This window comes from Adiantum capillus-veneris, chromosome 22, assembly GCF_014529385.1.
Source record: "Adiantum capillus-veneris isolate H3 chromosome 22, ASM1452938v2, whole genome shotgun sequence".
Classification (NCBI taxonomy): domain Eukaryota; kingdom Viridiplantae; phylum Streptophyta; class Polypodiopsida; order Polypodiales; family Pteridaceae; genus Adiantum; species Adiantum capillus-veneris.
Genome location: NC_140952.1, coordinates 55538866 through 55552468, shown reverse-complemented (window position 1 = coordinate 55552468; position 13603 = coordinate 55538866). Strand labels below are relative to the sequence as shown.

Genomic DNA, 13603 nt, shown 5'->3' with positions numbered 1-13603 from the left:
TCAAGGACAACCACAAGCTTTTGTGCATCTTTTAAAGTGTGTGCTAGAAGCAGTACATCATCCGCATACAATAAAAGCATGATTACCGCATTGCAAATAGTGACCTCTTCAATGCCTTCTTCTTGCATAAAGTCAAGTACCATTTGTTCCAATTGATCGATGCATAGACCAAAGAGAGTTGGTGACAACCGACATCCTTGTTTAACCTCACTAGTGCATTCAATTTTATTTGAAATTTCTCTTCCCATGCGCAATTGACAAATCACCTTCTCATAGATTCGAGAAACCGCAAGCATAAATTCACTTGGCACTTGTAGTTCTTCTATCCTTCTCCACAAATTGTTACGTGGAACCATATCAAACGCTTTCTTAAAGTCCACAAAACAACAATACAATCGCTTGCCTTTCAACCTACTTGCCTCCATGAGAACACAAAGAGTGACAAGATGATCAATGGTGCTATGACATTGACAAAACCCCACTTGTCCTTTTGCACGCTTGTCATTCTCTTCAGCCCAATCACTCAATTTCATCTCCATTATGCACCCAAACAACTTTGCCATAGGAGACCCAATCATTGTAGTCCGGTAGTTGTTTGCGAGGGGGGAGAGAGAGAGAGAGAGAGAGAGAGAGAGAGAGAGAGAGAGATTAAGAAAAAAACCTTGCTAAAAAAAACTCGCTTCAAAAACTGAGTTTGGAGCAAAGCGAGCTTTTTTTTTTAATTGCTCCATTGAGCAAAAATCTTGAAAACCCTCCCTCCAAAGCTCCCTCCATTCCCATCCCCTTTGGAGATCAGTTATCAAAGAAAGTCAACAATCGACCATTTTTATTATTTTTGTCTAGACTATAAAAAGCAATTATGCAAAGTTCCCCAGTACATGGGTTAAAAACTGCTTTGCATAGCTAATAGTGGTATCCAAAGAACCGATCCCACAACGGAGAGTCTCTTCTTTATTTATTCCAATCACGTTTGAATGCATGATGATGTCGTCTTCTCGCAAGCCATACAAGGAGTCTGACAATCATTTGTTGTGAAATCTCAGGAATCTCGCTGGCTTAACAATCTTTTTTCCGAATGAGAGATTTTGACATTGGCAACTTGTGAAGATGAACCCTTCAAATGTGTTTGTAGATAATCGACACAAAATAGATATAGTTTTTTTGGACTGTTCCTTTTGTTGTGCTGGTCTATCTTGCGGGGAGGCTATGATAGATGGTTATTCGCTAAGGGTGGTCTATTGCCAATTGAATCATGCAATGGATATGTTTGAGTTCTTTTCATTTTACTCCAATAAATAGTCATCCAACGGACTGTGTGTCTCACTATGAAATCATGAGAGTTTTAATATGTTATGATTTGTTGTCTTGCTCAAAAAATGATTGTGTAATATGACTAAATTTATTGTTTCAAGGGTTGATATGTCATTGCATTAGTGCCACCCTCAATACAAATAAATCAGTCTTTTTTATAATATTCACTGCTTTCAATTTACACGAAGACTTATACTCTGGAGAATCTTTGCAAGAGAACAATATTCATGAATCAGGGATTCATTGTTGGCATGGATGATGATTATCTTCTATTGTAGTGTCTTCAAATTGAAAAAAAAAGCTTAGATTATGTGCATTTAAAGCATGATGATGTTGTTTGCTTGATTTTGAAGTTAATTTTGAAATTAGATCCAAATGATAATTGTTGTACAAATTAAATTGGAATATTTGAGTCTTACCATACATCGAGCAAACTTTACCGAGCAAATGGTAAAACCTAGCGAGACCAACACTCCAAGCAATCAAACACTAGTTTTAGACAAGATATCCTCCCCGTTGCCCATGTTAAGTCCATGTTAAGGGTGTGGACCCATGGTTGTAACACATTTCATCCCTTACAGATGCTTGATAGGTGCATTGTTTTAATTAAATGACTTTACTCTACCATATGAGTTGACAATAGGTCACTCTAAATGGAGCATGTAAATCTTGCTAGCCCAAGTGTAGGCATATAACTATCAGTGGTGTGAGGACGATGCGTTCGTCGGTATCTACAAGTCACAAAGACACTTGCATGCAATTTGACGCGAGGTTGTGAGGGGTTATGAGAGTTTTTTATTCTTATATTGAATGGGTGTTATGTAAACAATGAAACTAACAGAACGAGTTGGTTAGCGTAGGGTTCTTAAGATGAGCAGATCCGAGCCCGAATGTGAAGGGGTCTCTTTTATTGCTTTGTTTGTTGTTAATATAAAAGGCAATGAATGAATCAGGAAAGATTTTGTAATAAAATAAAGTATGTCAAATCTAGAAAGATATCTCTCTCTCTCTCTCTCTCTCTCTCTCTCTCTCTCTCTCTCTCTCTCAATTTTCGTTATTGGTGGGCATCATGTAAGCAGTGTTGAGGCCTTTCTCCATACAGAGATGGGTGAGAGAATGATTGCTCGTCACATGCCTAATAGCAAGTCTTACTGAATTTAAATTTTTTGAAGGTGGGCAAACAATAAGGTTTGAGTTTAATATTCTAACCTTATCAAACAGCCATCGACGGGGCTATTTGAAAGGCCCGTGACTGCGCTCCCGTCGCTCGTAGTGGGCGAGGAATGCAGAGTAGTGCCCGCGTGGCACACTGGAAGAGGCACAGTGCAGCAGCGCCGCAACAGAGAGAGAGAGAGAGAGAGAGAGAGAGAGAGAGAGAGAGAGAGTGACCATTTGAGCTAGCCCGCACTGCAAGCTAAACCGCATGTGTACGTGTGTGTGTGTGTGTGTGTGTGTGTGTGAGTGTGTGAAGGCTGCAAGAAACATGAACAACGCAAAGGATGGCAGCAGCAAGGCAACGTGCGGTGTGCATGAGGTCGGAGTTATGGCAGGTCAGACGACCTCCCTATGGGCAACATCCCCCCTCAGCACTCCCTACATACACCTTCAATAGTGCCATGGTTGTGTGTGTGTGTGTGTGTGTGTGTGTGTGTGTGAGAGAGAGAGAGAGAGAGAGAGAGAGAGAGAGAGATCATTTCTAGAACTCCCTACACTGTCTTGAGAAGAAGTCTTGCTATTTTGAAAATAACAACATTTGTTTGCTTCAAATTTCCTTCTTCCTAGGGCGTTGTCAAGTTCTTAGCGGGGAAAAATAATAAATTAGATCCCAACTCAACATATGGGTGTCCTATCGATTGCTCGTCACATGCTGTTGGAGAAAGGTCTTCGAGATGCAGTGTTCGGGGAAAATGTGTCTTAGCTTAATATCTTATCGTTTTCAATTTCTAAAATGGCGGTTGAGGGCACGGGGAAACGGAAAAATTCCATCCCAAAACAGAAAAAAGTGTAATTAAAACCCAAAAAATAAACCCAAATTTCTGAAATTTCCTCTTGGCAAATTCAAGGAGAGGAATTTTGTCTGTTTGGAAAAATGATTTTTCCCGAACACTGCCGAGAGGTGTTGTGTAGCAGGTTGGTCGTGCGAATTTCATGAGAAGATGTTCGTCAAAGGATGTTGGTCCTGGCCTTGCTCCGGTCGATATATATGCCGGTTTGTGAGGATCTCTCTCTCTCTCTCGCACGCGCGCAATGGCAAAGCTCTGCTTGTTGCCAATGCAGAGCACACATAGCACGCAACGGCTGTTGTCTCTGTTCTCTATGAGAAAGTAGGGGCGAGCTTCTACTGCTCTCTGTCTCTATAGCGCAATCATTTCAGTATGATTAAAGTATTTCAAAACTCCTCAAACCAATCCGTGGCCACATTGTTTTCAAGAGTTTTTAGACCTCACAGAGAGAGAGAGAGAGTCACTCAGGTCAAGGACTCCCACCATTATCGTGGAGGGAGACGCACTCCTCAGTAGCAGACCTTCCGCATTGCTCGACAGTTTGGAGATGCAGCGACTTATGAAGAGCCTCTAAAAGTTGCAGCTAGAGGTGACGACCTGAGAGAGAGAGAGAGAGAAAAGGAGATCACTACTTGTCTAGCACCCAGCTCTCTAGCGCAGTGGTAGTGCAGCTAGCACAAGTTAGCAGCGCCTCTGCATATTGCGGCATTCTTGGCATGCCGCCAACTTTGACCTGCCCTCCAAAGGCAGCAGCCTGCTTGATCATATAATGTCTCCTTTTGACTTATGAATGGAGCCTCCTCTTCATCAGCTGTTGGCCGTGCTAATGGGCTGCAAGCTGGGAACAATGGAATTCTGTTTGGGAATTGAGTCCAACCTCCTTAGCGACCCAGGCATGGCAACCTAGGCACAAATGCGACTTTGCCAGCTTGAATGGGCTTGCCTCATTGTCCAATGCAGTGAACAATTCATCACTCAACGGAGCATCGCATTGCATAAGGATAGGATTTTGTTAAAATTTAAGCATTTCAAAACTCTTGAAAATAGTTCGCGGCGCCGATGACTGTTTTTCGGAGTTTTAAAACCTCTTTCACGTGCGCGAGAGAGAGAGAGAGAGAGAGAGAGAGAGAGAGAGGCTCTCCGCGCTAGGCTTCCAGGTCGGTCACATGGCACGATGCAGCTTGGAATTCCCACCCCAAGAAGTACGACGTAAGCTCTCGTGCCTGTCGTGTTTGTAGAAATGTTCATGGGCTTGTACTAAAGTACAATCTGATGTGTTGTGGGTAGTGCTTCCGCATCTATTCCAAGGAAATTGGCTTTGTGAAGTATCGTTGACATATGCTCAGCTACAACCACCTCGGAATCTTTGACAAAGGTAGGTTTCATGTGTGGAAGGAGCGTTTTGACGTGTAGTTTCAATTATGATTAGTAGAGTTTTATTGTTCTCTATGAAACGATCTCATGGGACCAAAACTATTCTCCATGAATTCTCCTCTTCTCTTTCTGGGATGCTTCTGACCCAATGCTGTGTGTAGGGGTGGACGATTGGTTGGTTTGTTTTGAGTATCAATGGATCTACTTGTTTCATTTGTGATCCAAAAGAGAGAGAGAGAGAGAGAGAGAGAGAGAGAGAGAGAGAGAGAGGTCAAGGACCCGCACCTTCATAGCGTGGAGGGAGAGGCAATCCTCCTCCTTACGGCTCACCATTCTTCATCATCCTTCTTCTTACAGCTCTTTATTCTTTATATCATCTTCTTCTGCTCCCTCCTTTGTGCGTGTCTTCTCTGGCACGAGGGTTGAGCAATTGAACAGAGAGCAGATCTCGCTTTCACTCTCATTGACAAAGATGGCAATGGCAATATCACCACCAGAGAGCTTGGTACAGTGATGCACTCAATTGGACAAATCCCGACAGAAGCAGAGCTATCAGAGATGATCAATGAAGTGGATGCAAATGGCAATGGAACTATCAATTTTCCTAAGTTCTTGAATTTGATGGCTCCCAAGATGAAAGATACTAACACTAAGGAGAAGTTGAAAGAAGATTCAAGGTTTTTATAAGCACCTGAATGGGTTTATTTTCTTTTAGCTTCACCATGTGATGAAAAATCTGGGAGAGAAGCTGACAAATGAAGAGGTTGATGAAACAATTCAAGAGGTAGATGTTGATGGCGATGGACAGGTAAATTACAATGAATTTGTGAGGATGATGCTCTCAAAGTAGTACTTTTGACAAGTGTAAATTTTAAACCATGCTAAATGCAAACCTCAATGTTGCTTTGGAGTGGCACCATTCTTCTCATTGTTATAATCTACCATCATATAGAGAAGTGGTGATTTAATTGTCAGATATGGCATTTATTCATTGTTGCCTGGTTTTATTCCGAGCGAGAGAGAGAGAGAGAGAGAGAGAGAGAGAGAGAGAGAGAGAGAGTCGGGGCAAGGTTAAGAAGACCTTTCCCATCATTAGAGTGTCTCTAGCTTCATAAGAAGACCTAGGAGGGGTATATTGAAGCTTGCGGTATAGCTTGTTCTAGGGGAAAGGAAGAAGGCCCGAGAATGTGGACATATTGGATGAGAGTCTAGGTAAGAACTTGGCATGTACGCACACACACATAGAGCCTACATCTAGAGCAAGAGAGACACCCTACATCCATGCTTGATGTGCAACCATTCACATTACAATGCCCCTACCATCGACAACCTCTCACTGTTCAACATAAGTCTTTGCATCACCAGCCCTTTGGCCATGGCTAAGGTGGCAGCTATCAACATGGCTACTCGTGTCGCTACTCACAAGGTCTGCCACCACCATATCTGATGTTGGTGCTTATAAAGAATGCCATCCATGCAAATGTTCGACGAACATGGGTTGTTAGAATAGCAAGTGGTGGAGAATCTTTAAAGGAAATGAAGCTCGAGTTGCTATGTATGAGAATTGACCATCAATTAAGAAAGATGTCACGCTTGGGCAAGGATGGTGGTCCGACTATGTCAAGGTGGAGGACCAAAACAAAAAGCAAAAGTTGGCCTCCAGCACATGTTACAGGCGCACTGTAAACTACTTTGTAGAAGGGCAACCTTAACCTCTCAACCAACTTCTCGAGGCTAGTGATCATAAAAAATGGAATATCCACAACCTGTGCAACCACACTTTGCTGATAAAATGAGTAGCTTGTATTTGAAGGCTTGATATGACAACAAATTTTTTGACCCCAAATAGATAAATACTATGGTGGGTGTTCAAGTGACATGAACCTAACCAAGGGATTGATAAAGTGTAATCATGGATGTGCTCTTTCATTTCCTTGCTCAAGGTGACAAAAGGAAGGGATATTCTTTTGAGAGACAATGAAGGTTTCATCCCAACCAAAGTCTACCAGGATAGCCTTCTTTTACCTCTCTTTGCTCTAACTTTCACTTGTCTTCTAGTGTTGCTTGCATTCCTAACGATAATGCACTAGCAGGTAGACTCACTAGAAGCGTCATCTACAATATGGAGACTTGATCAACTATTGTCTACATAGTGTGGACCATGTTAGTAGAACTAAGTGAGATTTCTACAATGGAAATTTCTTTGGTTGTGCTAACATGTTGTTTTTTGCATTTCCTTCTCACTCAAACTTCATTTCAGATGGCTTCTATGTGGGTTTGCTTAGGCTAAGTTGTCTAAGAGACTCTGATGTTTAATCAAGTTTAAAATGCTATTAGAGGTGGTAGGGCTATATAATCTCCTTGAGCTTTCATTGGATAATTTTGCTCAAATTTTTATTTGCTCGTTCTTTGGAATTGCTTGAATATTTGAGTATTGTTACATGCAAAACACCCTTGCACTTGTGACTCTAAACAGATTTGATTTTTTATTTCAACGTTGTCTGCGTAGAATGTGTGCAAATATTGATGTAAGATATGCATCGAGTATTTGCTAAACTTAGTAACGTAGGAATTGATTGAGAAATAGGCTTTGATGGGAGATGTCTTTCAAGATAAGACAATCTTGTGAATAACTTGTTATAAATAGCCAATGCAACTCTTGGGATTATACTTGATGATAACTTCACTTGCGGGCCATTTGTTCCATTTTCCATGATCATCCTCTAGAGAGATTAATATTTCAATAAATGATTGTCACTTTAGTTAGATATGACATAATTTCATCCATGCAGTGAGCGTCTCTTTTATTGCATTGACTCATCTTTCAAAAAAGTTTTGATAGATATTTGACACTTCGACTATATCTGCCATTGTTCAATTTGTACGATGAGAGTTTCTTTTGCTATGTTTACTATCATTCGGAAAGATTTCTACGGATGATTGTTAGCTCAGGTCTGCCTATTGTTCTTCAAATCCAAGGGTGATTGTCTCTTCCACTTTGGTGATCCATTTTTTAGGGAGCTTTGATAGATAATCATTGATTTGGTTAAGTGTGCCGTTCTTCAAACCAACGAATGATCATTTTCTTAGACTGTCGTAATTTTGCCCATGCAGTGAGCGTCTCTTTTATTGCATTAACTCATCTTTGGAAAAGGCTTTGATATTTAGTTGTCACTTTGATTATATCTACCGTTGTTCAATTTATATGATGAATTTTTTTTTCTATGTTTATCATCATTTTGAAAAATGGTCATTAGCTCGATTTGGCATGTAGTTCTTCAAATCCAAAGGTAATCGTCACTTCCACTTTGCTGGTCCATTTTTTAGGGAAACTTTGACGGATAATCGTTGATTCGGTTAAGTTAGGCGTTGTTCTCACTTTTCTTCTGAAGAGGCTTCAAAAAATGATTCTCGCTTTAGTTAGTAGTTTTATCCGCGCAGTGAGCGTCTCTTTTGTTACCGTGACTCATCTTCCTAAGAGACTTTGACAGGAAGTCCCATCACTTTGACTATATTTTCCGTTGTTCAATATGTATGGTGACTTTATTTTGCTATGCTGATCATCTTCTGGGAAGACTTTGATAGATGATCGTTACCTCAGTTTAGTTTTTCGTTCTCTGAATCCAAGAGTGATCGTTCCTTCCAATTTGTTGATCCATCTTTTGGGGAGTCTTCAACAAATAATCGTTAATTTGCTGTTGTTTAAACCAATGAGTGGTTTCCAAGGAGACTTCAACTCTGGTCATCACTTCAGCTAAATCTATTGTTGTTCAACCTAAATGGTGAGTTTCCTTTGATACGTTGGTCATCTTTTGGAAAGAGTTTAATGAAAAATTGTTGCTTCGATTCAGTATGTCATTCTTTGAATCCAAGAATGGTTATTTCTTCCACTTTGTTGATCTATCTTTTGGAAAGACTTCGATAGATAACCGTTGATTCGATTGGGTGTGTCTTTATTCAACCCAACGAGCGGCTGTATTTTTCTCTCTTGAAGAGGCTTTGATAGATTATTGTTACCTCAATTAAATCTATCGTAATTTCATCCATGCAGATGAATGTTTCTTTTGTTATATTTGACTCATCTTTGGAAGAGGATTCGATAAACGGTCATCACTTTGACTATATGTGCCGTCGTTCAATCTATATAATGGATCTTTGTTTTGCTGTATTGATCATATTTTGGGAAGACTTTGACAGATAATTACTAACTCAATTTGGTATGTTGTTCTTCAAACCCAAGGGTGATCATTCTTCCACTTTGCCGATCCATCTTTTAGGGAGATTTCAATTGATAATCGTTGATCCGATCTCTTTTGCTTTGCTGACTCATCTTGTGAAGAGGCTGCAAAAAATGATCGCCACTTTAGTTAGGTCTACAGTAGTTTCATTCGTGCAATGAGTGTCTTTTTTACTACATTGATCCATCTTCCAAACAGACTTCAACATATAGTCTTCACTTTGACTATATCTACCGTCGTCCAATCTATATGATGAATCTTTCTTTTGCTACATTCATTATCTTTTGGAAAGAATTTAACAGATAATTGTTAACTCGGTTCAATCTACCATTTGATGAGCGACCATTTCTTCCACTTTGGTGACTCGCCTTTTGGGAAGACTTTGATAGGTAATTGATAATTTGGTATGGTCTTCCGTTGTTCAAACCAAATAGTGGTCATTTTTGTCTTTACTCTATCGATCCATCTTTCAAAGAGAGTTCGATAGACGGCTATTATTTTGATTGAGTCTGTCGTTATTTGGAACTATATAGTGGAGATATAATTTTTTTTCATTTCACTTTGATAGATGATCATTAAATTTAATCAATTAGATCTACTGTTGATGAGATAAAAGAGCTTCAATCTAGCACAATTTGCTATCCTGTTTGATAGATAATCATAGCATTCGACTATATCTTTCAAATTTTTTTATAGACAAATCATTGTGTATATAATTTTCGTTGTCAACAAACTTACCTTCTTCTGATATTTTTGTCCCTAATCGGATCAAATTAATCGTTTTATAGCACTTCGTTTTTCTTGCATTTAGGTTCGTGCACCATATTATTGCTCTATTTTTGGTGCATACATTTATTTCTTCAAAAAGATATCGACATATGGTCATTAGTTTGGCTAGGTCTAGTATCATTGTTTGAATCGTTTAATAGATATTTGTGAGCTTATGTTCCATCGAAGCTTGGAGAGAGCGTTCCACTACTAATCCTCCCTTTCAATTGATCAATTTTGTTTATGTTTTATTCTCAAAAACATTCAAAAGAAGCAATGTAAATAGAACCCCCTTTACCTTCTATTATGAGAGCGTAAGTGAAAAGCAACCACTTTTATTTTGGGCGCATGCATGCAAGTGAAAAAGAAAGAAAGAGAATCCCAAAATTGCGTAATCACATGCACCGCATTTTCTCAGCAGGAATCATCTTCTCGACCCTCCATAAGGAAGACGAGTGCTCTAGAGTATCTTGTTCAGGTGACCTATTGTTTTACCCCCCTTTCAAAACCAATGGAGCTATTGCAATCTTCATTAGAGCCAAGTTGTAGAAGATACACTTTTCTCCCCTTTTATGCTAATCTTCTCTTTGAATCATGGCATACACTTGATTATGTATCATATGCTTTATTATCTTTCATATATCTATCTTATTGTAATTCATGCTCCATGAGATGAATAAAGAGGTAGAAGAAAATGCTTAATGATATTGATTGAGGGGGATGATTGGTACCAAATATGGTGTCTTATGTTTTGATTCTTGTTTACGTTGTTCTCTTTATATGTTGTGATTATTCAATCAATTGTTTTGTCGCATTTATTTGAATTTAATGAATTGAAGTTGTGTTGAAATTTTGGGAATGATATCAAGAAGCCAACAATATGAGCTATTTATTGAGGTTCCTACAAAATATACACTTCAACATTGGCCAAAGTGAATGAATCCTTGTAGTTTGCACTGATTCACTCACAAATAAACATTACTGACACATTAATCTTATTCTCCCACTAATAGAATATTTGAGGTGGATTAAAATACAAAATCACAGCTTAGTTTTGATTTTTATAACAAAAGGTTCTCACTGAGAACAAAAGTATGAAAATTTTCCATGAGAAATTTTTACTTTAGTTGTGATGAAGTGAGCACAACCAAGCTCAGTGCCCAAAATTAGTGTCAACTATTGTCTAGCAAGGTAAGAAAGAGGAAAGACTTCCAACAAATGCACACTAGCAATTGCTTATCTCTATGCTCCATATAGATTAAGAGGATGACTAAGGATCATCAAATATCACTAAATAATGTTGAGACTCAGTCACAATGTGGTAGCTCCGTGTGGTGATAGCACAAAAGATGCAACTCCATGGTAGTAGGTAAAATGGGAATGGGTGGCAAGACCCAAGGACCAAGGTGGCATTCGTATCGTGGACCCATCAGCACGAGCCGTGTATGCAAAATTAGTAGTCTCCTTAACAAATCAAAGTCAGGATTGGGTGATCATGGCTTGGGATATGATTGACAAAGTAGAGCTCTTCTCACAAGGAGGCCCTTGGAAGGAGACTTAAGTATATGATAAAATGCTTGCACCAAACTGGGCTTTTCTGAAGCTTGAAGGCTACATGAGCCAGTTACTAAGAAAGTGTAGTAAAGTAGCGTCGCCACTGGAATGGATAGAGACCCTTCAGGTGCTTCATCTTATAGTGGTCCCCTTGGCTCTCCAAGTTAGGAGGAGGATCCCCAAATACCTCTTGGAGGGAAGTTGCCAAATAGGTTAATAACAAAGGGATCTCCAAGCTGGCTCATCTTTAGGATGACATAAACTAGTGCTAGAAGGATGTAGACCAAATGGATTGAACCCAAATGAAAGAATTTTAATCATTACAGTCCCAGAAGCTATGGCCAATTATCCAATTCCTGCAATCAGGGTGAGAACTTGATTGGAAAGTGTGCCACTAGTCCAAATACAAAATTTTTGCACTTCCCAAAACATTACAAACGCATGATATGATAACATATAAAGCAGATTGGTTCATTTTGCTTATCAAATTGTGGAAGGTAAATTGGTCTGAAGAGAAATGGGAGAAAAGTATGAACAACATTCAGGAGGCAAAACGGCCAACCTCAATGAAGATATTTACTTGGAAGGTATTGTGGGGGGGAGGGGGTGGGGCTATGCCTACTGGAAACAAGATCCTAGACACTTGCTTTGGATGCAAAGCAGCTTCGGAGGACCCCTTGCATTATTCAAAGATTGCCCTACTTGCTACCAAAATCTCCTAATGGGTATAGAGGACTTGGAAGGTGCTCTTCTTTAAAAATGACTTGGTCTTGAGAGGGAAAAGATCTCAAAACAAAGCAATTTTTTGTATGCACTCAAATTATGAGGTACTATTAATTGAAGCAAAGCTCGAAAGCAAGGAACATTTGGGTCTTTAAGAGAAATTTTGTTGTAGCCCAATTCAAGGATATCGTGTGGGGAAGTGCAGAGCTTATAAATCTAATAGGGTCAAGCGTAGAGTCTAATACACAAGCCGAAGAATGGAAACATGCACTAAGTTGTATCAGTGGCCCAGGGTGATGATGTCTACACCCTCTTTTGTGGAAATGTTGTCCCCTCAAGGCACTTGTAGTGCTTGAGGTTCATTGTACATTCTTTGCTCATCTCCACTCACAATTGTGAGTATGGCAAAAAAAAAAAAGGGAAAATTACCAAAATACCCCTCTAATTTGAGGAAATTCCCAAAATACCCCTCAAATTTCAAAAATTCCCAAAATACCCTTGTATCTATTTTGGTTGGAACGTTCAAGATTTTCTAATCTTCATTCGTTTTTGACAATTGAGATCCGTTTTTGAGTGCTCAGCATGTAATTTGTCACCAGTTACGATCGCAAAAAAGGCAATTATGTCTAAAAATAATGAAGCAATTCATCTCCAAAGCCTACATAACCAACTCAAATTGTAGTTTTAGCATCTTGTACGATAAACAATCACTCTTCTTGTGAAGACCTACAGAAGAATTTATTTTTCGAGAAATTTAGTCTCACAACCAAGGGTATTTTGGGAATTTTGGAAAATTTGAAGGGCATTTTGGGAATTTATGACAAAATATCAGGGGCATTTTGGGAATTTTTGAAATTTGAGGGGTACTTTGGGAATTTCCTCAAATTAGAGGGGTATTTTGGTAATTTCCCCAAAAAAAAAAGATTGTCATGTATTGGCACATAATATATATACCTAATTAATCTCTCTCCTACAAAGTGTCTATCACTTATATGATCTATATGATGTGTGTGTGAGTGCATGCATGTGTCTGTGTGAGGCCATGAAAAACTTGATGGTGGAGATGAGCATCATAGGAATCTTTCACATCATGAATACTAAACTTTAAACCCGCTTGCATTGGATTATTGAGAGGCTTTCTTGAGTAGGTTACTATTCAAAACAATAATTGAGTCAATGAGTGCTAGCCTAGTTGGAAGAGTCATAGCCTATGACTTCAAAGGTGGTGGGTTCAACACCCCTTGACTACTCGAAGACATGTTCTAGCCCTTAGGGGCGTTTCCCATGTGGTAGAGTCGGCCTACTCCACCTACGAGGGTTGGGTGTGTGCGTTGTGATTTCAAAGCTGTAGGTAATTCTCTTTCAAAAAAAAAAAAACAGTAATTGAAGGGAGCGGGGAGCGGGGGGTGTGGAGGGTCCTTGTCCAGCCTCCAAGGGAGAGCTTGTCTATAGTGAAATGACGGACCATCGTGCTTAACTTTGGCACTAATTAATTGATTGATTAAATTACGGATGTGGATGTGTTGTAAAACTAGCTAATTAATTAATTAATTAAATTACAGGTGTGGGTATTTCCTACTGCCAAGTTCCTACTAAGATTCCCTGAGATTCCCTTTGAAGACCCTTACAAAA

General features: G+C 39.4%; 1 pseudogene; it reads left to right on the top strand.

Annotated features, from left to right (window-relative positions):
- Nucleotides 1–5144: 5144 nt before the first annotated feature.
- On the top strand, nucleotides 5145–5538 carry LOC147429394 (calmodulin-2/4-like; annotated as a pseudogene).
- The last annotated feature ends 8065 nt before the right edge of the window (nucleotides 5539–13603 follow it).